Here is a 25,011-nt window from a genome sequence, read left to right on the forward strand (position 1 = left end):
GCCACTGTATATTGTTTGGCCGTTGCCTCTCTAGAAATAGCAGAGATAGAACATGAAGGATACAGATGGGGACAACTGAAGTGGTCAAGGGGAAAAAACAGTTGATTTAAACAAGAGATAGAAGTTCTGGTGTGCAAGGATGTTTCCAGCGTATAAGATTGAGAGAGAAACAAAGATATTTAAGACACGGTCTCTCTCCTTAAGGAGTGCTAAATTAGTAAATGAGGTTATGTATCTATCAAAATTAGGAAGACAAGACAGCATAAGGGTCAAATGAATGGGAATAGCAGGCAATATGGAAAATGAGAAATATTTCATATTGGTTAAGTCTGAGATGGAATTAACCAGTAAAAGATCAACATGTATCATTTGGATCTTTCCCAGTTAGAAATTCAAGGTTTCAGTATTGGTTAAAATAATATTTCATAGTAAATTATTCTACATAGTATTTTCTTTTTTATATTGACAAAATAAAATTTCTAAAATCTCTGTCCACATCTTCCTGATAACTCAATGTTATTCAAAAAGTAAATATTGTTATGGAAAGATAATATTTACCCTTTATAATTTTTTCTGTTCTGTCAATTTTTTTGACATTTGTAGGAGCTGAATTTTCTTGCATTCCTTAGGACTCTGGGCTACATGGCAAGAGAGTTATAAGCACTTTCTAAATAAAATTCCTTAAAACCACTTGAAGCAGAATTTAAAGATTATTGAGAAGAGAATAAAACGTGTATATCCGTCCTGACTTTGAATGTCATCCTTGACTTTGCATATAAACTGTGGTTTCCTCAAGGTTGGGATGTCCTATTCAAAAACTGCTGAGTCAAAATGATGAAAAGTTAGTCTTTTTCAAATTAATTATTTTTGTGAGAGGTCGGGAAGGGGAAGAAGGAAGGAGAGAGGGAACCAGAGAATCTTAAGCAGGCTCTACCCCAGGGCCAAGCCGGATGCAGGGCTCCATCTCATAACCCTGAGATCACGACCTGAACCCAAATCAAGAGTCTGATGTCCAACACACAGATCGACCCAGGCACCCTGATGAAAAGTTAGTCTTTTTTTTTTTTTAAATTAACATATAATGTATTATTTGCCTCAGGTCTATGAATCATCAGGCTTACACGCTTCATAGCACTCACCATAGCACAGACCCTCCCCAATGTCCGTGACCCAACCACCCTATCCCTGCCCTCCACACCCCCAGCAACCCTGGGGGAGATTAAGAGTCTCTTATGGTTTGTCTCCCACCCAATCCCATTTTGTTTTCATTTTTTCCTTCTGTAGTCCCCTATGACCCCCACGCTGCCTCTCAAATTCCTCATATCAGAGAGATCATAGGATAATTGTCTTTCTCTGATTGACTTATTTAGCTTAGCATAATACCCTCTAGTTCCATCCATGTCGTTGCAAATGGCAAGATTTTGGTCTTTAAAGGCTGCATAATATTCCATTGTATATATATATACCACATCTTCTTGATCCATTCATCTGTTGATGGACATCTAGGTTCTTTCTGTAGTTTGGCTGTTGTGGACATTGCTGCTATAAACATTCGGGTACATGTGCCCCTTCAAATCCCTATATTTGTATCTTTAGGGTAAATACGCAGTAGTGCAATTGCTGGGTTGTAGGAAAAGTTAGTCTTAAAGACAGGTTCAGGTATACATGTTCAAAAAGTTGAAAGAACATAATACAAAATTATACTTCAGATTGTAGTAGAAAGTGTTTGAGAGAAAAGTTTTGGTAATTGACAGTACTTCTGTTTTATCTTTTAAAATCCAAATTAAATAAATTAGTAATAGGTTGAACTCTGTTGCCTGGTAATTGGCAATTTCATAGTTCAACATAACAATGGCTAAATATGCTAGAAATTTAGAACACTCCAATTTTGGAATTGGCAGTTGAGGAAACCTTATGAACATATTAACAAAACACATTATGATTACATTAATGAGAACATCAGCTTTATGGAAAAGTGTGTCCCATCCAAGAATATCAACCTTTACGAAGGTTGAACTGAAGGCAGTTATAATAAGGCAATTTAAATAGCTAAGTTATCCATCTGACTCATGGTAGAGTATGATGATATTTCATGTAAAAATTGTAAAGTTAAGAAATTTCAAGTGCACTATAGGAAAAAAAAAAAACAGGTAACTTGGTGATTTCATTCCCAAATCTTAAAAAAAAAAATCATTCAATCTGGCTTGTTTCAAGTTGTGCATTTAACAGAAATGTTTGAACATATTATTCAAAAAAGCAAAATTAAACAGTCTTTGAGTTGATGTTATTTTACATTGAGGTATTATACAAATATTTTTTTAGCTTATGAAATATAGCAGCTGAAAGGATTAATTTTAAATTTCAGTCAAACATGTCCAAATTGTAAATAGTAGAAACTGGGGTTTCCAGATCATTTGAAATCATTTATTTGGCTGAATAGAGGAACACGCTATCTCCCTTTAAGTAGAACTGGTGTCAGGCATAACTGTGAGGTTATTTTCCATTTCATTCCAGACTTTTTATGTTGTGTAGTATCTGCTGGTGCCAAAATCCATTTTCAGAAAAAGATCTTTACTCATTCACAGCAGCGTAAAATGTCAGAGGTTTACTTTGTGACCACTTGTTGAAAAAGATGGCGAGGAGACTAGAAGGTATATTACAAAAACTTCACAAAGTTGAAGGTGGCACCATGGTTGTTTGGTGTACAGAAGGGAAGGAAGATAAGAGGTGGGCATGGATAGGAAACTTAAAAGGCTGCTGTAAGGTAATGTACATCAAGGGTGGCACAGAGTATGCTACCTAATACAATGTAATAAGCCCAGATGATGAAAGCTGTAACTATAATAACGAGGGAGAAGGACTCAGTGTATGGCTCCCCCAAAGAAGAAGAGTAGATAAGTAGAAGATCCCAAGAAGGTAGATTATAGTCTCAAGGGGGGAAAAAAAAACTTGAATGGGGCTTTGCAAAAATGAAATAAGCCAACCCCAAATAGAACTTTCTAATCATTGGAGTGGTTGTATATAATGCAGATCTGTCGCTCCCAAATCTGGTCACACACAAACCTTTCTAGGGGAAAGGCTTGTCGAAAGTACTCCAGTGGCTGTGATTTAGTAGGTCTGGCTGGGGTTTGGAATTTGTATTTTTATCAGCACTTTAGGTCCTTTTGATATAGCTGGTCCATGAACACTGGGATATGACTGATCTCATTGATCACTTGATGAGGCCATCATGCAGCAATTTAGGTATCAGAAGAGTGGGGGGAAATTCAGTTTCATTTCATTAAATATATTTTCAGAGTTTTTTTTTTTTTAAAAAAAGATATGATTCCTGCTCTCCATGAAATGTTTGGGTAAGAACATTTAAAAAAAAAAATTGTCTTTCCTGGGTGGCTCAGTTGGTTAAACATCTATCTTCAGCTTAGGTCATGTTCCTGGGGTCTTGGAATCAAGCCCTACATTGGGATCCCTGATCATCAAGGAGCCTGCTTCTCCCTCTCCCTCTGTCTCTTTCCCTGTTCTCTCTCTTTCTCAAATAAATAAATAAAATCTTTAAAAAAATACAACAAAGTTGAAAGAAAATTTGAAAGTAATCACCCATGTACCTACTACCTAGTTCTTCTTAACAATATATTACTATGCTTGTTTTTAACACATTTATTTTGAGGTAAAGGTTATATATACAAGGAAATGCACAAACTTAAGTGTATTCTGTGACAGATGCATGCACCTCTGTATCCAAACCCCTTTCAAAATGTAGAACACTATCTATAACCTCAGACAGTTCCCAGGCAGTCTCCAATCCCCATTCTCTTCTCACCCCCAACAAGGGAGCCACTTGTAGATTAGTTTGGGCTAGTCTACATCTTCATACAAATGGTATCACCCCTATGGGTCTTTTGTGTAAGCATTGTTCCACTGAACACGTTTTTGAGATTCATCCACATGTATCATGTATTGCTGAGAAATAACTAAATAACTAATATGTTTTAGTGTCTGCAGTGAGCTAGGCAAAGTGTTGATGTTGGGCTCACAGTGTTGAGCTAAAGCACCCTTGATCCCTACTCAGGTGCCCTCAGTTTAAGAGGTGAAGACTTAAGATTCTGTCCAAACTTAGGATGTGTGATATTAGAGACAGCTTATATGCAGGTTTTCTATGAATCTTTGAGCAAGCTTCTGTTCAAGCAGCTTAGGATATTTAGACTTGAGGGCTTCAGTTTTCCTGATTTCCTATTCCTTCGCAGTTACAGAGGGAACTAAATCAAACAGTTAAAAATAAACTGGCTCACCAGTGAATAATCATAGTTCTATGTATATCTATTTTTATGGACAGCTTCTATTTGACCAAAGAAAAGCATAGACTTACTGTTGCCCTCTGGAAAACAAGGGGTAGGCACTATTTGATCAGATTTCTCTTAGCAAAGTGAAGTAGAGTTGGAGTAATTATTGAGGGTTTCCTAAACTTAGAAAATTATAAATGACCTAAGTGATTTAGAAGCAAAGGATCCAGGGGCACCTGGGTGGCTCAGTGGGTTGGGCCTCTGCCTTTGGCCCGGGTCGTGATCTCAGGGTCCTGGGATCGAGCCCCGCATCGGGGCTCAGCGGGGAGCCTGCTTTCCCTTGTCTCTCTGTCTGCCTCTCTGCCTTCTTGTGATCTCTTTCTCTCTGTCAAATGAATAAATAAAATCTTAAACAAAAAAAAATATTTATTAGAAGCAAAGGATCCAGGTAATCATCCTCATCTCAGAAACTTACACTTTAAGCTTTCTCACTGGAAGGCTTAGATTCTGAAAATACTAGCAGATTGAAGAAGAAAGTGGTAATATGTTGTGAATCTAGGTTTATGTATGAATGTTGTTAAAATAGCAGAATCCGTGAACTATATGGAAGTGCTATCTATGATAGTGTCTATGTGTGAGGCAGAATGTGCCTCCCCCATTTTCATCCATGTGAATGCATTGCTAGGACAAGGACTCTGGAGTCTTGATTAGGGAGGATGAAATATGCATGGAAACAAACAGGTGAGGTTCATGAGTACTAAGAAAATTGAAAGGTGAGATGAGGTTCAAAGTATATATCAAGTTGGGCCATTAAAGGGGACATTGGAGATGGAGACAGTTGATCCTCATTCACGAATTTGTAATCTGCGAATAATTTGCCTATTTGCTAAAATTTACATACAACCCCTAAACCAATACTTGTAGCATTTGTGCAGCTATTTGTGGACATGCACAGACTGATGAAAAGTTTGAGTCTTGTACATGCACATTCCCGGCTGAGGTAGACTAGGCGGATGCTCTACCTTTGTCTTTCAGTGCTTATAGTGTAGATGTGTGTGCACATGTGCACATGTGTGTGGTTTCTGTAGGGCCACGTTTCCTACACTTTGCGCTTTTTGTTGGTGATTGTGCTCTTTAAAATGGCCCCCAGTATGGACAGTGGGGAGGGTATGTGCTATGGTGAGTACTGTGAAATGTGTAAGCCTAATGATTCATAGACCTGTACCTCTGGGGCAAATAATACATTATATGTTGATAAAAAAAAATAATAAGATGCCCTCCAAATGTATGCTGATGTGCTGTGTAATGTTCTAAGCACAAGAAGGCTGTGATGTGCCTGACAGAGAGAACATGTGTGTTAGATAAGCTCTATTCAGGCATGAGTTACAGTGTGGTTGGCCATGACTTCAATGTTAGTGACTCAACAATATATATTGAATAAGGTGTCCTTAAACATAAAGACAAGAAACAAGGTTGTACATTGTTGATGTAAATGTGACCAGAAGTTCTCAAGACTTCCAATTCTATATTTCCCTTATGGGCAAAGTTTGCTAATTTAGTATTTGCGGCAACATTATGGAATATAACTACCATGAATAATGAGAATCACCTATAATATCTTGGGTGGGTAAAAAATAGATTGGACATTTTAGTGTTTCTCATTTTTTAAGCTCAAATCCTTGGACTTTCCTCCGAAGCACTTATTTTCAAGAGCACACTGGCAAATCCTAGCCTTTAGAGTGGTACTAGTTCTTGTGAAATAATTATTCTGCTTGTATGGAAGATTGGCAGGCTGAACATTCCATTTATTTAAATATTCTGCTAAACTAGTTTGGAATTGTGTTCTTTGATGTTATAGACATTTATGTGAAAATTTGCTTCATGTCCCTTAACTTATAACTCTAGTAAAAGAATTATTTATAAACCTGGTAATATGAACTTCTTACTTTGCCTTTATGGTGACATCTGTTTTCAGACCTTTTAAGATCACTCCTTATCTAGAGCCTGACTCCTGGGACTTGAATTAAGAACGTGGCATGCAGCTTATGAAGAAGATTCTAGAAAGCCTGTCTGAACAAATACTGTAATGGTTGGAAGAGCATAGGTTATATACTAGGGAATAAAGTGATGTTGGAGGAACCAGAGAGCTAAAGAAATGGATTTGGGAACTCAGATCTGACCATAGACTGAGACAGATGGTGAGCCAGAGAGTTGAAGCTGAGGTCATGAGGGAGCAAGTACGATTTGTTTGAGCTTTTTCAACGTTTGACTATACTGTGTCTTGGTGGGGTTTTTTTTTTGGTTAGTTTTTCCTTTTTCAGAATAATTCTGCATGTGGTTCTCTGGAGTATTTTTTTTCCTGTGGTTTGTTGGTTTTCATTAGTCTTGGAAGATTCTTGATCATTTATACTTTCAAATATTTCTTTCTGTCCATTCTTGGACTTCGTTTACATGTATGTTAGCCATTTGGTATTGTCCTATATCTGTTTTTTTTTTTTTATTTTAAAATTTCTAATTTTCATTCATCTTTACTATGTGTTTCTGTTTTGATACTTCTCTCATTCCATCTTTACATTCCTTGTGTCCTGTCTGCTAATGAGCCTATCAAGGAAATACTTCATTTCTTATATGGTTTTTCATTTGACTCTCTTTTATAGTTTCCGTTGCTTCACTGACATTTCCCATCTGTTCAAGCATATTGTCCATCTTTTCCTCTAGACCCTTTAATATATTAATGTATTTTTAAATCTGTGTTTGATAGTTTTAACATCTGATCATTTCTCCTTTTGATTGGTTTAATCATTTGACAATGGCTTGTTTTATCTTGCTTTTTTGTATGTATCGTACTTTTTACCAAATGCTTCACATTATGTGTAGAACACCCAAAGACACTGTGTTAAATAGTATTTTTACCTCATAATGGGTATACCTCTTCTTTCATGCCATTCGTGTGGATTTTGAATCCATCTGTTCAGGAGTTGAGCTGGATTTGGGTTTACTTGTTGCCGTGGTTATCTTCAGGTTACCACAGGCTTCAACTTACCCCCAGTGGTGGCTGCTGTTAGTTTTTGCTTAGAGTGAGAGCTGGGATGCCAGAAGGCTTTTCCCAATGTTCTTGTTGTACCCTGCCTGCTGGAGCCATGTTAGGGATCTCTTATTGTTTTTGCTTTTCCCAAGGAAAGGTTGTTGTTGCTTCTTAGTTGATGTAGGAATCCTGTTTGGGGTGGGGTTTTTTTTGATTGTGTTAGTCAAGCCTCAGACTTAGCCCCTCAGATGTGTGCCTGGGCTTTTGAGTGGTTTCCTCAGCATTCTTTGCTCCCTATGGTTGCTAAACTGTACTATGTGTCTGTGATTGGTCTTACATAGGAGAGGATGTCTTGTCTCTGTCTCAGTGGGAGCTGACCCCTCTACCTGGTAACAGTCCAGAGTCCTGGGCCCAACAAAAAGATCCCCAGCCTCTTTTCAGAAACAGGGTTTCTCCTTTGGCTCCTTTATCGGAAGTGATGGATCTGGACATAACAGGTTTGTTGTCCCTCCATTAGTGCCTCAAGGCTATTGCTTTATAAGAGAGAAGAGTCCATTGGATTTTTCTTTTCTTTTCTTTTCTTTTTTTTTAAAGATTTTATTTATTTATTTGACAGAGATAACAAGTAGGCAGAAAGGCAGCCAGAGAGAGGGAGAGGAGGAAGCAGGCTCCCTGCTGAGCAGAGAGCCCGACTCGGGGCTCGATCCTAGGACCCTGGGATCATGACCTGAGATGAAGGCAGAGGCTATAACCCACTGAGCCACCCAGGCGGCAAGAGATCAGCAGCAAGAGATGTACCACAGAAGGAAGTTCTTCCTGTACCCAATCTTTTTCATGAGTGTGAATACCCAGCAGAGGCTCATAGAAGAGGAATTTTGAGGGGATACCTTCCTTATGTCTGTGCCTCCTACTCCAAATGGGTATGCCAGCCCACACTTGCCCTTTATAAGTATCTTAAAAATTTGGCTGATGTCCTCTTACTTCCTTGGAGTATGACCACTTCTTTCTGTTTTGCTTAGCCAAACAGCTAAACAGCTAATGTGTCCAGAGGCTTCTCTTTGGAAATGCTTGTCCCACTTTGGAATTCAGGTTACTTTGTTGCCTTATGATTTTAGCTCTCTGTTGGGCTGGAGCACAGTGAGAATTTTGTAGACTATTTGGCATTTGTTTTTAGAGTGGGAGCAATGTTCTTTTATGGCATTTAACATCTAAGTGGAAATGGGATTCTAGGTTTTTTACTTAACCTATGTGGCTATGTACTACCATGCTAATTAAAACAAAATCTTGTGATCAACTAGAAAACATTAAAAACACTCGAGAAACGAACACGTAACTATCCTTTTTATTTTTGCATCTATAAGGTCGTTGAAATAGTTGAAACAATATTAATAGTGTTCACCTTGAACTTCCCTGAAGCTGCTTCTGAATCCTGAGTCCTAATATCCTTGAATTCTAATCAGCTCCTACCCCTGCTCCCTCCTTTCTTTTCCAGAGGAATCAAACAGGAGGATTGAGCCTGAATGTCTCTTTGTTATGAATAGAGCAAAGGCTTTAGAAGCTGGGTGAGCAAGGTAGGAGTTGAGGGGGGGCTATTGCAGCAATTAAAACAGCAACTATGTGTGGAAGAAAAGACTATGTGGAAGTAAGGGAAAAAACAGAAGAAAAGGAAGAGAGGATTTTTTTGCTGTTTTTTTTTTTTGTTTTTTTTTTGTTTTTTTTTTTTTTACCGGGACTCTTGTAGATAAAAATCAAGCCAGGTCTCCATCAGAATCCAATTTTTAAAAAATTTTCTAAAATTTTTCTTTTTTAATTATAAACACTTTGTACTTTTATAACCATCAATAAAGTTAAATAGATATGTAAGGCCACACAGTGGAAAAACAAATTAGAAAATTCAAGATACTTCTGAATGTAAAAAGACAATTTAACCTTTCATGTTATTTGTGAGATGCCTTTCTTTCTTTGTTCTTTAAAGCATTTATTACACATTTGAAATTCTTTAGAAGCATGTATGCCATTGTGTTCCAGAACTAGGGTTTTGTTTCTATTTGGATATATGAAAAAGACTTTATTTAGTTATCCAGAACTAAGATGTACATTTTTTTCACAATTTAGTATGTCTAAAATTACAATGTGTTTTACAATTGTTAGACTATCATAACTTAATTGGCATTATTTATTTTCTTAGTATATAAAATAATAGTCTGTCTAACAGTTGATGGTGTCTTAGACTTGAGATACCTGACACAGGCAATTTCACAGGTTAAGAAACTAATAACCAGGGTGCCTGGGTGGCTGAGGTCATGATCTGAGGGTCCTGGGATCGAGGCCCACGTCGGGCTCTCTGCTCAGAGGGGAGCCTGCTTCCCTCTCTCTCTCTCTCTGCCTGCCTGTCTACTTGTGATCTCTCTCTGTCAAATAAATAAATAAAATCTTAAAAAAAAAAAAAGAAAGAAACTAATAGCCATCTGACTTTTTAAGGGAAGTATGTGGAACTTTCTTGAACTTTTCTAGATTGATCCATCCACAGGGTGATCCATGTCTGTGTTGTAGATGTTTAAGTACCTTAAATTTGAATTTTATTTTATTTTTATTTTTCTAATTATTTATTTATTTATTTTGAGAGAGAGAGAGAGAGAGCATGAGAGGGGAGGTCAGAGGGAGAAGCAGACTCCCCATAGAGCTGGGAGCCCAATGCGAGACTCGATCCCAGGACTCCGGAACCATGACCCACGCTAAAGGCAGTCACTTAACCAACTGAGCCACCCAGTCACCCTTAAATTTGAATTTTAAAAATGAACTAAATTACACTAACTTTCAAGTGTGGTATAAAGTATGTCTCTCTTCCTATGGATTTACAGGATCTTTGTTTTCCTTTCTGCTTTCATTTTAATCATGATATCTTAGAAAGTCATTCATTCACTTTTTCATTTTCCCTATTAGTTTCACAGTAATTAACTGTATGTTCATAAAAGGATTCTTTAACGTTATATGCACATAGAGAAATTGTATTCACATGAGCATTTTTTTTTTCAAGATTTTATTTATTTGACAGACAGAGATCACAAGTAGGCGGAGAGGCAGGCAGAGAGAGGAGAGGGAAGCAGGCTCCCTGCTGAGCAGAGAGCCCGATGCGGGGCCCCATCCCGGAACCCTGAGATCATGACCTGAGCCGAAGGCAGAGGCTTAACCCACTGAGCCACCCAGGCGCCCCCACATGAGCATTTTGTCCTGCAGTTCTCCCTCTTCTTTAAAGGGGAGATAGTTGAGAGGACACGGTTTTCTTGTCATTACCATGTAAATGGTGGCAGAAATTTATGCCAGAAAAAATTCTGTAGTTATTTATGAATTCAAGATTTGTTTATTCTTATGCTGGAGTAGTTTATGATTTGTTGTCTTTGCCTTATAGGAATCCAATTGTCCTGATTACAGTGTCAGGATATCAAAGGATGACTAAATCTTATGTCTTTTTCTGAAATGAAAGACTTGTGAAATAATCACTTTAAAAACTCCTTAAGTTATTCATAGCCACTAATAGCTTCCATTAATTAAAGACAGAAAATCTTACACTAAATGTTATGCACGACCTTGACATCAAAAAGTATGCTCAGGTCTTTAATGGATTTATTCATTTTCTTTGGTGTTGGGTCATAAATGTATATAGCCTCTAGGTGAGATAATTTGGGAAAGTAAATACTCTTTCTCACTATCAAAGATTTTAGAACTGTTCTCTGGAGTTTTGTCACTTTTACATAGGAAATTTCTGTGATGTGGGTAACTGTTTCCTTTACTACTTTCACTTAAAACATTTCATTTGTTTGGGTAGCATCTCTTAGATACATTCTTTTTTTCTTTTTTTTATTTTTAAAGGTTTTATTTATTTATTTGACAGACAAAAATCACAAACAGGCAGAGAGGCAGGCAGAGAGGCAGGCAGAGAGGCAGGCAGAGAGGGAGAGAGGAGGAAGCCGGCTTGCCACAGAGCAGAGAGCCCGATGTGGGGCTCAATCCCAGGACCCTGAGATCATGACCTGAGCTGAAGGCAGAGGCTTTAACCCAGTGAGCCACCCAGGCACCCCTTAGATACATTCTTGATCATTGCCCCAGTACATTCACTCTTCTTTCCAGTAATGCACAAGTTCTTTGACACAAAGTAGGAACACGAAGAACAACAATGGGATATAATTCTTAGAAAGCAGAATAAGCACTATCAAACCACACTTCTGACCTGTGTATTGAAACAATTATAAGGAGCCATAACTGGCCTTCTTTCAACAGCACTTGGGTGCATACTGAGGTCATCTTTATTTGAGCAGACTTTTTTCTTTTTTTTAATATGTACATTTAAAAAAAAGTACTCCTTTTTATTAGAGTACTCCTAAGAGGCTCGTTCTAGTGCTTTAAGGAAGTATATCTAGAACTCCATGTACTGAATAAAAACCAAAAATACTTAAGTTAATACCATGATATTTTAGCACATTGGTATGCAAAGAAAGTTCAAGATGAACTTGCTATGTAAATATAAGTGAAATGCTTCTGAATGAGCAATGTGGACACAGGAAGAGATAAACGTTTGGTAAAACTTGGACTTAGGTCTTGGGGAGTGTAGTTTGATTCTTGGCATTAACAGAGTGAAAAGAAATCAGAAAACACCTCATTAGAAAACAAGGATATCAGTGAGTCGGATGAGCTTTGAGATGGAAGGGTAGGATTATAAAGAAATGTTATGGTAAGCTCGTGTGTCAGATTTTAGAGATAAGTTAGAGAATCTACCATAAATTCATAGAAATAAACTTCCCATCAGAAAAGCTGCCTTTCCCTCTGACATTTCATAATTGTGAATTATAAATGTAATTCATAGTGAATGTTTATATATCATCAATTGTTTTTTAGTTAAGAAATAAGAAATGGAAACCAGAAAGAACTGGCCCATTGAGGTATGAGATGTGTTTGAAGTCGTCTTGGGGGTTGAGGTATGTTTTTAAAGAAATTCAAAAGGATAACATGTATCAAAACATGACACCAGAAGAGTGGGAAAGTATTTAAAAGCCTAATCACTATATATTATGCAATAATTTCAGTATTTTCTCAATGTTTAAGACTGTATTAAAAATAAATTACAAAGTTCTATGGCTTCAATGTGGGTTCAGTCACAGAAGGAAAATAAAGCCCTTTGTAAAATATGGAAACCATCTTGAGTTAAACAAATGCCAGAAGAAATTATAATTGTAAAAATGAGATGTCGACTATCGTTATTACAGTGGCTGTGTTGTTTCCAATAACAATTTGGCATTTTATTTAGTCTGTAACAATCTACAATTGAAATATAAAATAAAGATTTTTCTTTTATTTCCTTCAGAAGTTCTGTGCCAAGCTAAGCAGAACTGAATGAAACATCTGTGGATGATTAAAACAAGCTTTCCTATGAGGTTTTGAATAGAAAGTAAACATGGATTTTATCCATAGTCAACAGCATTTACAAATGTAAAGGGAGGAAGCTACTGAGTTTTTGAAGAATGAGCTGTTAGAGAGGAAATAGAAGTATGGAACAGCATATGGCGATAATTAGTTCCATACGGTGAAAGGCTTCTATTAAAAAAAAAAAATGACAGTGAGCTGTTCTGGTTGGATGATATTTTATTGAAGCAATTTTTGTGTCTATTTCCTATCTTTGTCTTTTTAGGGTAGTCCCATCTCACAAAACTGATTAAATGTGACTAACATATGCGAGGGATTTTGTTTTGAGAGTACACGTTGGTGTTCATGAGTGAGAAGCCCTGTCTTGGGGCTTATCCACACTGTGGAAGATCCACATCTAGTGGAAACTCCCTGCTAGATGCCCACTCCTCCCTTCTACTGAGGATTTTCAATTTTTCAATCTTTCCTATTTAACTGTACTTTGGGATAGTCATAGTTTCCTAATGTCTCTAGACTATGTTTTTTGTAGTGTTTAAGAATCCTGGCTTTGGTCTGATTGTCTGGATTTGAATTCTGTTTCCCCCACTCACTAGCTTTGTCAACTTGGGGACTTACTTAACCTTTTTAATGCCTGTTTTTCTCATCCATACATGGGGATAATTATAATACCTGCATTGGTATGTTATATAACTTAAGGGTACAATTGTTGCGTGGATTAGTATGAGCTAATACATGTATAAACTGTGCACCAATGTCACTTGGGCCCTATGTTAGACCAACTAAGTCAGAATCCCTAACCCTTGTTTGTTTGTTTTAAATTATGGACCACTTAACAGTAAACAATTTTTATCATTTATCTTCAGTACAGGCTTGTTCATATAGTTACCAGTTTATAGGTGCTATTGTTCTAATATTCTATATACATCTTAAGACATACACAAGTTGTATTTTCTACAATACTGAGATTAAAAACAGGTATAAAAAGTTTGAACATCTTTTTCTGTATCCCATTGGTTTAGGATTCAGTCAGAGTTCACTGGTTTAGAATGTACTGGTTGACCTGAACTAACCTGAAAATTAGTTGAATTCAACTAGTCAACATCTTCAGGCCCCAACAACAAACAACAATAGCATAGCCCTAGAACTTTGGTAGTCACAGTCTCTGTTCTTGTGCGCGTGCCAAGGTCAAATATGAAATCCTGTTCCCAGTGCCCTGTGTTTTGCATTTCAACAATTTTTTTGTTTACTTTTATCTCTTTGTTCTTTGTGCTTTTTAATATTGCCAACCAACTCACTTTTGCAGTTGAGGTCTTGACAGCATTAACAATTCTACGTTCTTAGCCACAAATGTCTATAGCTTTAAAAAAAGATGAAGGTTTTTAATTGTTGATGAAGGTTTCCTCACTTCCACCTTACTTCAGTTTTGTTTTTTTTTTTTTTCCCCAATTGGCAATGGTTGCAGCAGCTTTCTTAGTTCTGGGTCACTGGCGATTCTGCCTCAGTTACGCTGCATCAACACGCCGAGGTGTTAATCTTCTTTTGTTCCCTCTAGCAGCCTTTCTGTAGCTTTATAATTATCCAAGGTGGTAATAGCTCTTAAGAACACACTCTGTCACCTTGAAATCAAGTGGATTTTAGCTGAAAACTCAGACAAGGTCTTAAAGATGTTGCTTCTCTCGGTTATGAATAGTCAGGGAAAATTTGAACATGACAGTCTTTGGTTGTAATGATATTTAGATGATGGATTCCCATTAGCCTGCATAATATGGGGTGTTGACATTTTATTCAAATGTGTAATCCTTGTCATTGACTGTGAGAAGGGGAGAGATTGCTATCTAGGTAGGGGCAACACACGATAGCACTAGAGAGAAATGACATAAAGCCAAAAGTGACAGCAATAATAATTTTTTACTTCCTGTCATGTCGTTTTTAGAATTTACATGATGTCCTGTGGTACTGCCTTCATGATTTTAAGTGGCAGTGGTGGTTCTGAGCAATGTTTAGGGCACATCTTATTACATAAATGCCTTAAGAATGCATTAACATTGATTATATGTGGTCATTGAAACAAAATATTTGATTTATGTCCTTAGAATTCTGTCTTGCAGTCAGAGAAATTTCTTTGTTGAATTACTTGTAAGTTTGCAATGGGTTTATAATGCATATTTTTTTACACTGTTAATACGTTGAAGATAGAAATCATTTACTATCTTAATGACACCCACTTAATGATAAATATTCAACACTGAATGATAAAGAACAACACTGTGGTGGTACAAATTGCTGGTAATCCCGAGAGATTTAAGAAGAGCGCTCTTGTTTAATTTGAATATCCCCTAAGTACTATCCACTGATTGACAATTCATAAATAATTTGAATATGATGAAGTATACAAAAATGTGTAGAGAACTCAATCTTTCAGGGTTCTTAGAGGAACATGGTAACAAGTTAGAATTAAATAGCCCCACCTCCTTTCCTGAAAATCATGCAAGGAGAAAGCAGCATAACATAGTGAAGTAGAACGGAATGCTGGACTAGGTGATGTGAGAGAGTCAACCATTGAAGATCTGTGCGGATGACCATTCCACACAGAAACAATGGTAGTTGCAGAGGCTCTGGAGTAGAAATGAGATTGGGTGCTGGAGGAATGATGGTAAGAAGACCTGTGAGGCTTGATCAAAATAAGGAATGGGGAGAATCTAAGGAAATGAGGGTGAGGAAGAAGGCAGGAGTATGAAGGGCCTTGTAGGTCAAAGTAAGGAATTTGGGTATTAGAATGCAATAGACAACCATTGGAGTCTTGTGAGCTAGAGAATGACATGGTTTAATTTACTCTTTAAAAGACTGCTTGTTGGATAAAGAAGATGTGGTATATATATATATATACAATGGAATACTATGCAGCCATCAAAAGAAATGAAATCTTGCCATTTACAATGATGTGGATGGAACTAGAGTGTATTATGTTTAGCGAAGTAAGTCAATCACAGAAAGACAACTCTCATGTGATCTCCCTGATATGAGGAAGTAGAGATGCAACGTGGGGGGTTTGGGAGGTAGGAAAAGAAAAAATGAAAGAAGATGGGATTGGGAGGGGGACAAACCATAGAAGACTCAATCTCAAAAAACAGACTGAGGGTTGCTGGGGGGAGGGGGGACGGGAGAGGGTGGTGGGGATATGGACATTGGGGAGTGTGTGTGCTATGATGAGATGAGTGCTGTGAAATGTATAAACCTGGGGATTCACAGACCTGTACCCCTGGGGATAAAAATACATTATATGTTTATTAAAAAATTAAAAAAAAAAAAGACTGCTTGTTATTGGAACAACTGGTTGAAATTTGAATAAAGCTTGTAGATTAGATTTAAAACATTCTATGAATGTTAGTTAATTTTCTGACTTTGATACTGTATTCTGTTCATATAAGATAAAGTTCTTCTTTTTAGTAAATATACCTGGAAGTATTTAGGGATAAAAGTGTGAGATGTCTCACTTGCTCCAGAAAAAGATGTGTGTGTGTGGAGAGAGAGAATGATAAACAAATGTGATAAATGTTACTTCTCGGGAATTTGGGGGAAAGGTACACAGAGATTCTTGGTTCTATTCTTGTCCTAGTCTTGTAACTTTTTTGTAAGACAGAAGTGATTGCAAAATAAAAAGGAAAAAAAATCATATGGCCTATGTGAGGAATGATTTATAGGTGAGCCAATGTAGGAGCAGGGCTACCAGTAAGAAGGGTATTGCAGTGCTGTAGGAGAGCAATGATAGTGGCTGGGGCTGACGCAGTAGCAATAAAATGGTCAGATTGAAGATACATACTGTTGATTGGATTTGTTCCTGGGTATGCGTAGTTAGTAAAGAAAAGAAAGGAACAACTTTGAGTTTCTTCGCTATGGTGATTCCATTTTCTGAGCTGGGAGGACTGAAGTTGTTCAGTTGACCTCTCTGTTTTTTGCCATGTGGGCCTCTCCATAGCACAGTCACAACATGGCAGCTGGCTTCGATTACATTACGTAGGATGAAGCCACTGTGTGTAACCTAACCTCAGAAATGATAACCTTTCACTTTGGTTATACTCTTTTCATTAGAAGTGAATCACTAGGTTCAGCCCACATTCAGGAGGAGAGGATCGTACAAAGGTATGAATATGGTGATCTCTGGGGACTAGATAAGAGGGTACCCACCGTCATGTACATATAGTATGTAACTTACGTTTTTCACTTAAGGGCTGTGAATGATGTACGTCCATCATTATCATATCGTGCAGAATATTTTAATTTCCCTAAAAATTCTCTGCCTGAGCACCTCTTAATCAGCCATTCCCCAGCCCTGGCAACTGTAGATTGTTTTTTTGTTGTTGTTTTGTGTGTGTGTGTTTTTTTGTGTGTGTGTGTTTGTTTGTTTGGTCTCTGTAGTTTTCTCTTTTCCAGAAAGTCATAAAATTGGAATCATATAGTATGTAGCCTTTTCAGATAGGCTTGTTTCACTTAGTAATATACACAGAAGTTTCTTCTGTGTCTTTTCATGGCTTGGTAGTGCTTTTGTTTTTAAGGCACTGTATAATATTTCTGGTTGAGATATGCCACAGTTCATTCATTCACTTACTGAAGGACATGTTGGTTGTTTCCACGTTTTCAATTATGAATAAAGCTGCTATAAACATCTGTTTGTAGTTTTTTGTGTAGGTATAAGTTTTCAGCTCATTTGAATAAATAACAAGGAGCACAATTTCTAGATTGTAAAGTAAGAGTATATTTAGCTTTTAAGAAATTGCTAAATTGTGTTCCAAAGTGGCTGAGCCATTTTACATTTGCACCAGGAATGGATGAAAGTTCTCTTTCCGGGGTGCCTGGGTGGCTCAGTGGGTTAAGCCGCTGCCTTCGGCTCGGGTCATGATATCAGGGTCCTGGGATCGAGTCCTACATCAGGCTCTCTGCTCAGCAGGGGGCCTGCTTCCCTTCCTCTCTCTCTGCCTGCCTCTCTGCCTACTTGTGATCTCTCTGTGTCAAATAAATAAATAAATAAAATCTTAAAAAAGAAAAAGAAAGAAAGAAAGTTCTCCTTCCATGTCATTTGGTGGTGTTCATGTCATTATCAGCATTTCGGCTTGTAGTGGTTATCTCATTTTTAATTTGCATTTCCTTGGTGACCAGTGATGTATAACATCTTTTCATATGTTTATGTGATGTCCGTATATCTTCTTTGGTGAGATATCAAGGTCATAGGTTCATTTTTTTTTTAAAAGATTTTATTTATTTATTTGACAGAGAGAGATCACAAGTAGGCAGAGAGGCAGGCAGAGAGAGAGGAGGAAGCAGGCTCCCTGCTGAGCAGAGAGCCTGATGCTGGGGCTCGATCCCAGGACCCTGGGACCATAACCTGAGGTGAAGGCAGAGGCTTTAACCCACTGAGCCGCCCAGGTGCCCCATAGGTTCATTTTTTAATAAGGTTTTTTAAAATAATTGAGTTATTAAGAGTATCTAGAAAATTCTTGGATAATAGTCCTTCATCAGATGTGTCTTCTACAATTATTTTCTCCCAGTCTCTGGCTTGTCTTATAATTTTTTGGATATCCTCCTTCAGAGAGCAGAAGTTTTTTTTTTTTTTTTTGAAGGTTTTAATGAAGTCCAGCATATTCATTATTTATTTCAAGGATTGTATTTTTGGTGGTGGTGGTGTTGTATAAGAAGCTTTTTAGTATCTTCTTTTTTAAGATTGTTTTACTTATTTGAGAAAGAGAGAGAACACAGGCAGAGGGAGGTGCAGAGGAGAGGGAGAAGCAGACTCCCTACTGAGCAGGGAGCCTGATGTGGGGCTTGATCCCAGGACTCTAGGACCATCACATGAGCCAAAGGCAATGCTTAGCCAACTGAACCACCCAGGCACCCCTGTGTTTTTGGTGTTCTGTCTAAAAGCCATCACCATACCATTGGTCTTCTTGTTTTCCTCCGATGTTATTTTCTAGGACTTTTATAGTTTTGCATTTTACATTTAAGTCTATGATCCATTTTGAGTTTATTTTTGTGAAGGGTTTAAGGTCTCTGTCTGTTTTCATTTTTTTTTTTACCTGTGGATGTCTAGTTATTTCAGCACCACTTATTGAAGAGGCTATCTTTGTTCTTTTGTATTGCCTTTGCTCCTTTGCCAAAGATCACTTAACTATATTTTTGTGGGTTTACTTTGGAACTCTATTTTGTTGCATGGTCTATTTTTCTATTCTTTTACTTATACCAAAATGTTTTATTTACTATAGCTTTATAGTAAATCTTGAAGTCAGGTAACATCAGTCCTTCCAATTTGTTCTTTCCTTTAAATACTCAGTTGCCCATTCTGGTTGGTTTTTGTTTGTTTGTTTGCTTGTTTTGTTTGGTTTTGCCTCTCCATATACACTTTAGAATCACTTTGTTTATATCTGTAAAATAACTTGTTCTTTCACTTATTAATATGCATTGGGAATGTATTAAATCTATAGATCAAGTTAAGAAGAACTGAAATCTTGGCAGTATTGAGGCTTCTTCCTATCCATGAAGATGGAATATCTTTCCATTTACTTAGCTCTTCTTTGCTTTTGAATGCAAATATTTTTGTGAGATGATTCTTAGAAATGTATTACTGGACCAAAGATATACATATTTTATTATTTGATAGAAATCACCAGATTTCCCTCTAAAAAGATTGTACAAGTTTAGAATTATTTTAAGCATAAGAAGTTGCCTTTGATCCATACACCCACTTGTCCTGGATGTTAGTAACTAAAATTTTGCCAGTATGTTAAAAACGTCATTTCACTGGGATCATGACTTTAGCTGAAGTCAGATGCTTAACTGACTGAGCCACCCAGGTGCCCTTACTTATTTATATTAAAGGTTTTTATTTATTTATATTAGGGGGGAAGTGAAGGGCAGAGTGAGAGGTAGAGAGACTGTCAAGCATATTGTCCACAGAGTGCAGAGCATGACGTGGAACTTGACCTCATGAGCCATGAGATCATGACCTAAGCTTAACCCGCTGAGCCACCCAGGCACCCCGGATCTCTTTAAATTGGTTATGTTTGGAGACCAATGCACTTCATGAAATTGAAGCTCAATTTTTTTTTTAACCAGATTTGGGGCGTTCTCAGCCAATATTTCCTTAAATGAGCTTTCTTCTCCCTTTCCCTCTCTTCTTCTTCTTCTTCTAAAAAAAAGAATTGTTTATTTATTTGACAGAGAGAGAGAAATCACAAGTAGGCAGAGAGGCAGGCAGAGAGAGGGGGAAGCAGGCTCCCTGCTGAGCAGAGAGCCTGATGCAGGGCTTGATCCCAGGACTCTGAGATCATGATCTGAGCTGAAGATGAGGCTTAACCTACTGAGCCACCCAGGTGCCCCTCACTCTCTTCTTAAACTTTAGTAATTCACACACTGAGTTAGATGGTGTCTTATAGGTCATCTTTTTGTCTTCTCTTCTGACATAATTGGACATAATTGCACAGTTCCTGTGTTCTGTCTCATAGATTCTTTCTTTGGCTGGATGCATTCTACTGTTGATGCTCTCTGTTGATTTTTCACTTCATTCATTATATTTTTCAGCTTTATAATTTCTATTGGGCTCTTCTTTGATTTTTGTCAAACTTCTTAGTTTGTTCATGTATTATTTTCCTGATTCATTGATCATCTTTCTGTCTTTTCTTACAGCTAACTGAGTTTCCTTAAAACAGCAATTTTGAATTCTTTATTGGGTAAATAAATCACAGATCTCCAGAACTTTGGGATCAGTTACTAGATTTGTGATGTTGTATTTCCTTTATTTCTCATGTTTCTTGAATGGTGCATTTCTTTCTTCTCATTTGAGGTAGCAGTCACCTCTTTCTGTTTTACTCATTGCATTCAGGAGAGAAATATATATATATATATATATATATATATATATATATTTTTTTTTTCTTTTTTTTTTAATTTTGAGGCTTTCTCAGAAGAGCCTCTATGGATATACCTGTTCCACACTTCTGGCTTCCTTTTGTCAAAACACTTGAGCTTCTCTTGGTCCTACAAGGTACTGGGCTGTTGACTGACAAGCCTCCCTTTTGTCTTAAGTTTGTGGTCTCTCCCTGGCTGACTGACGTATTTGGGCCAGCTTTCTGTGTGTTGACTAGCCATCTTCCAAAGCTTGTTCTCACTACTACAACTGAAGGAATGCACAGGGAGCTGGCTAGAGTTGGGGTCTGTGTGGGTGTGGTACACTCAGTGCTGGCAGTACCTGTGGGCCACTTGGGATCCCACAGGTAATGCTTTCCCAGGGGATCATGGGTAGGCTTCTTGAGGGGGTCCACAATGCAGTAACAGAATTCACGTCCCTTTATTGCTCTATGAGTGTCCCGTCATTCTCTTCCAGCCTTATTTGTCTCCCAGTTGTGCAGCTCACAATTTAGTATTCTGGATGGGGAAAGTGAGAAATGAGCCTTTTTGGCTATGTCCCACATAGCTGTGGAAGCTGGGTGCTCACTTACATGCTTTCACTTTCTACAGTGAGAGAAATCAGAGGCCGAGAAGATGTCTCGTTGCTGTGCTGCCTTGTGAGAAGGGTGGTGCAGGTAAAGTCAAACTGTTCTTACCTTCTCTGATGCATCCAAACTATTTTTTTTTTTTTTTAAATCTCCGGTGGTGTACTGAAAATTCGTCTCTGAAAACCTGAACTTCTGCAAAGACTCTCTTGTCCGTGGGTGATTGTCTAAGACTGTGTTTTACAGGGGCTGCAGATCATGGCCAAGAGGGGGTATAGGTGGTTCACAGACCACTGCAGATCCATAGCCAGGTTTGGTCTGTATCTGGTGCTTGTTATCTGGTGCATGGTTGGGTGAGACTTCTCCTGGGTTCCTTGCTGTATGGTGCTGGATCCTGTAACTCCTAGAGGGCACTTTTGTCTGTAGATAGATGCTTAAATATATCATTGAGGAGGGGTACAGAACAAGGGAAGTGTTATACCATTTTTAAAAATATTTATTTTTATTTATTTGGGGGAGTGGGAGGATCAAAGAGAGTCCTAGGTAGACTCCCTGCTGAGCATGGAGCTCAATCTCATGACCCTGAGATCACCACCACAGCTGAAACCAAGAGTCCCCTGCTCAACCAACTGCACCACCCAGGAACCCCTCCTCATCTCATATTTTGATGTGTGGTATTCTTACTGTCATTCATTTCCTTAAAAAATCTTTTTATTTTGAAAAATTTTAATCATTCACAGAAGGAGAAAGACTAAAATAATAAAGTCTTTAGTTTTATACCACCAATTTCAGCAAATACAGCTAATCTTGTTTATACATACTATACACCCCCAAGCCTCTGGATTATTTTAAGGCAAAGCCAGACATAACATTATAAGTACTTCAGTTTACATTTGTAACAGATTTGGACTCTCTGTCACTCCTTTTTTTTTCTTTGTCTTTTTTTTAGAGAAGAGGGGAGGGGCAGAGGGAGAGAGAAACTCAAGCAGTCTCCATGCCCAGCATCTCATAATGCTGAGATCTCACAATGCTGAGATCATGACCTCAGCTAAAAATCCAGGGTCGGATGCTTAACTAAGCCACCCAGGCACCCCAGATTTGGACTCTTAAATAAACGTTATCTCCAAATTAAAAAATAACAAATTCTTTGTATCATTTAATAGGTAGTCAATGTTTAAATCTTCCGCATTTATCTTGTGACTATCTTTTTACACTTGGTTTGTTTGAATTAGCAGCCAAATAAGACCCATGCATGGCATTTAGTTGATAGGTGTCTCTCAGTCTGTATCAGTCCTCTCTCCTATTCTGTTTTTATTTTTTCATTGTTCTTTAGAATTACTTGGTTTTAAATTATTTCATTTTCTTTTTTATTATTTTCTTTTATTTTTAAAAAGATTTTGTTTATTTATTTGACAGAGACAGAGCAAGAGAGGGAACACAAGCAGAGGAGCTACAGAGGGAAAGGAGAAGCAGGCTTCCCGCCGAGTGGGGAGCCTGATATGGGGCTTGATTCCAGAACCCTGGTATCATGACCTGAGCTGAAGGCAGATGCTTAAGGACTGAGCCACCCAGGTGCCCCTTTATTTTATTTTTTAAAGATTTAATTTATTTTATTTGTCAGAGAGAACACAAGAGGGGGGTGGCAGGCAGAGGGAGAAATGTGTCCCTGATATGGGACTCATCCCAGGATCCTGGGATCATGACCTGAGCTGAAGGCAGATACTTAACCACCTGAGCCACCTGGGCATCCCTGGAATTGGCTGATTTTTTAAAAAGAATTTATTTATTTATTTTGGAGAGAGAGAGAGGTGGGAGGGGCAAAGAGAATGTTCCAGTAGACTCCATGCTGAGTGTAGAGCCCAATATGGGGCTCAGTCCCAGAACCCTGAGATCATGACTTGAGCCAGAACCAAGAGTCAGACACTTAACCATCTGAGCCACCCAGGTGCCCACAAATTTGTCTGTTTTTTTTATTCTCTTGGTGTCATTTCATATGTTCATCTATATTTCCTATAAAATGGTACTTACAACTCTAGGCTTCATAAGATTTAGGTTTGGGTTTAATAATTTTGGCAAGAATCTGTCATAGGTGGAGCCATGCACTTCCTATTATGCCATGTCAAGAGACCTTTAATGTCTGATTGATTGTCTTCTGATAGTAAGATTGATCACTGAGCACAAGTGTTTTCATTTTGATGCATCCATTTTAATGTTCCTTTTCTGTTGTACCTAATGGTTCCAACAGCCATGCCATGATCTTTGTCCAGATACATTATTTCACTAGGGGTTACAAAGTGGTTTCAACTCTCATATTTCTTCATGTCAACTAAATGTTTATGCTGACAGTGTAGATTTTATAGAGAAGGGTAGGATAAATTCTTGAATCTTCTATTTACCATTTTTCAGAATGGATTGGTGTCCTAGAAACCTCCAGAAGTGACAAGTTCTGAAGTACTACTACAAGTGCACAGATCTTACTATATTTGATACACTTTAATCCATTGCAGTCATTACTTTTCATTGTTCATACTGTCTTACCCATCCTTGGCCACTGGGATTTTGCATTAATTCCTAGGTCCTGTTCACCTTGAGGTTTTGATATCTTCCTTGTTTTGAGGAGTGTCCCTGGCTTATGTTGTGCAACTCCTGCCCCAGATCTGGAATCTGTCATTCTTCCAGGAAGGTCAGGTTCTTACTAGGAGGAACCATTTTAATTTCTTAATCGTCTATAATTTTATTCTTAGATGTTGAGTTACTCAGAAACACGTTTTATAATTACTAAGTGGTTAGTTTTGGCTTTATTTTTGTTAATTTTTTCATTTCCTTATAACCACAGAACATAGCTGTGTGATTTTTTAAAAAAACATTTTACTATTGGATTAATTTAAAATGTTACATAAACATTTGAATTCTATGGAGATAGTAAATAACTTAAATTGTTACTCATAAACATTACTTATTTTCATTTACTTACCTATAGATTTTGAAGAGGCTGTGTTAAAAAACAAGTGGTATTACGGTGCTTTGTTAATTATTTAATTTCTGAAAACATTATTTATTTTGAAGCACTGTGATTTAGTATGTAACATTGGGGTCTAGGTAGAAAATCTAATTCTCATTTGTAGAATGGTTAAGTTATAATAATATAAGATTTAATTTTCACTTTATCAAAGATTAGACAGCACAGAGAGCAAACATAGATTTTTGCTTTCATAAAAAAAGTATTTGAATTTTGTTGGTAGCTCCAGGAGGAGTTTTAAATGTCATGCTTTAGGAATTGTGGTGTTAGTTGGTGTATGCAAGAATTTAATAATATGGTGAAATGCAAATAGTTGAGCAAATAAGAAACTGGACAGTGGTCAGTGTAATTATCTTCAGTTGTACATTTTTCATTTTTGGGGGGAGAGGGATACTGAATCAGGAGGCTTTATTTACACAGTAAAAGTAACAAGTAGATTCCTGAGAGATTAGAGCAGCTGTAGTGCAAGACAGTCATGTCCTGAGTGGGAGGACAGGCAACTGTGGGTGGAGGGGAGTGACATAGACCTAGTGCCTTTGGCACACAGATCAGGGGGCTTGGTCTGATGCTACTCACTCTGGCCACCAGACTTCTAGATGCTCTGTGACACTGATAATGTGTGGTTTGGGAAAGCATGTTACAGCCCCCTAAAGAGCCTACATGCTGTGACACAGTCCCCAGGACACTTTTCCCATGCACTGAAAACACAATTTGCCAAAACGCCTATGCCAGAAGGTCAGACTATCCTATCTAAGCTGCAAGATCTCTGCTGTGGTCTGGAATTTTTTTTTT

This window comes from Mustela nigripes, chromosome 17, assembly GCF_022355385.1.
Source record: "Mustela nigripes isolate SB6536 chromosome 17, MUSNIG.SB6536, whole genome shotgun sequence".
NCBI lineage: Eukaryota > Metazoa > Chordata > Mammalia > Carnivora > Mustelidae > Mustela > Mustela nigripes.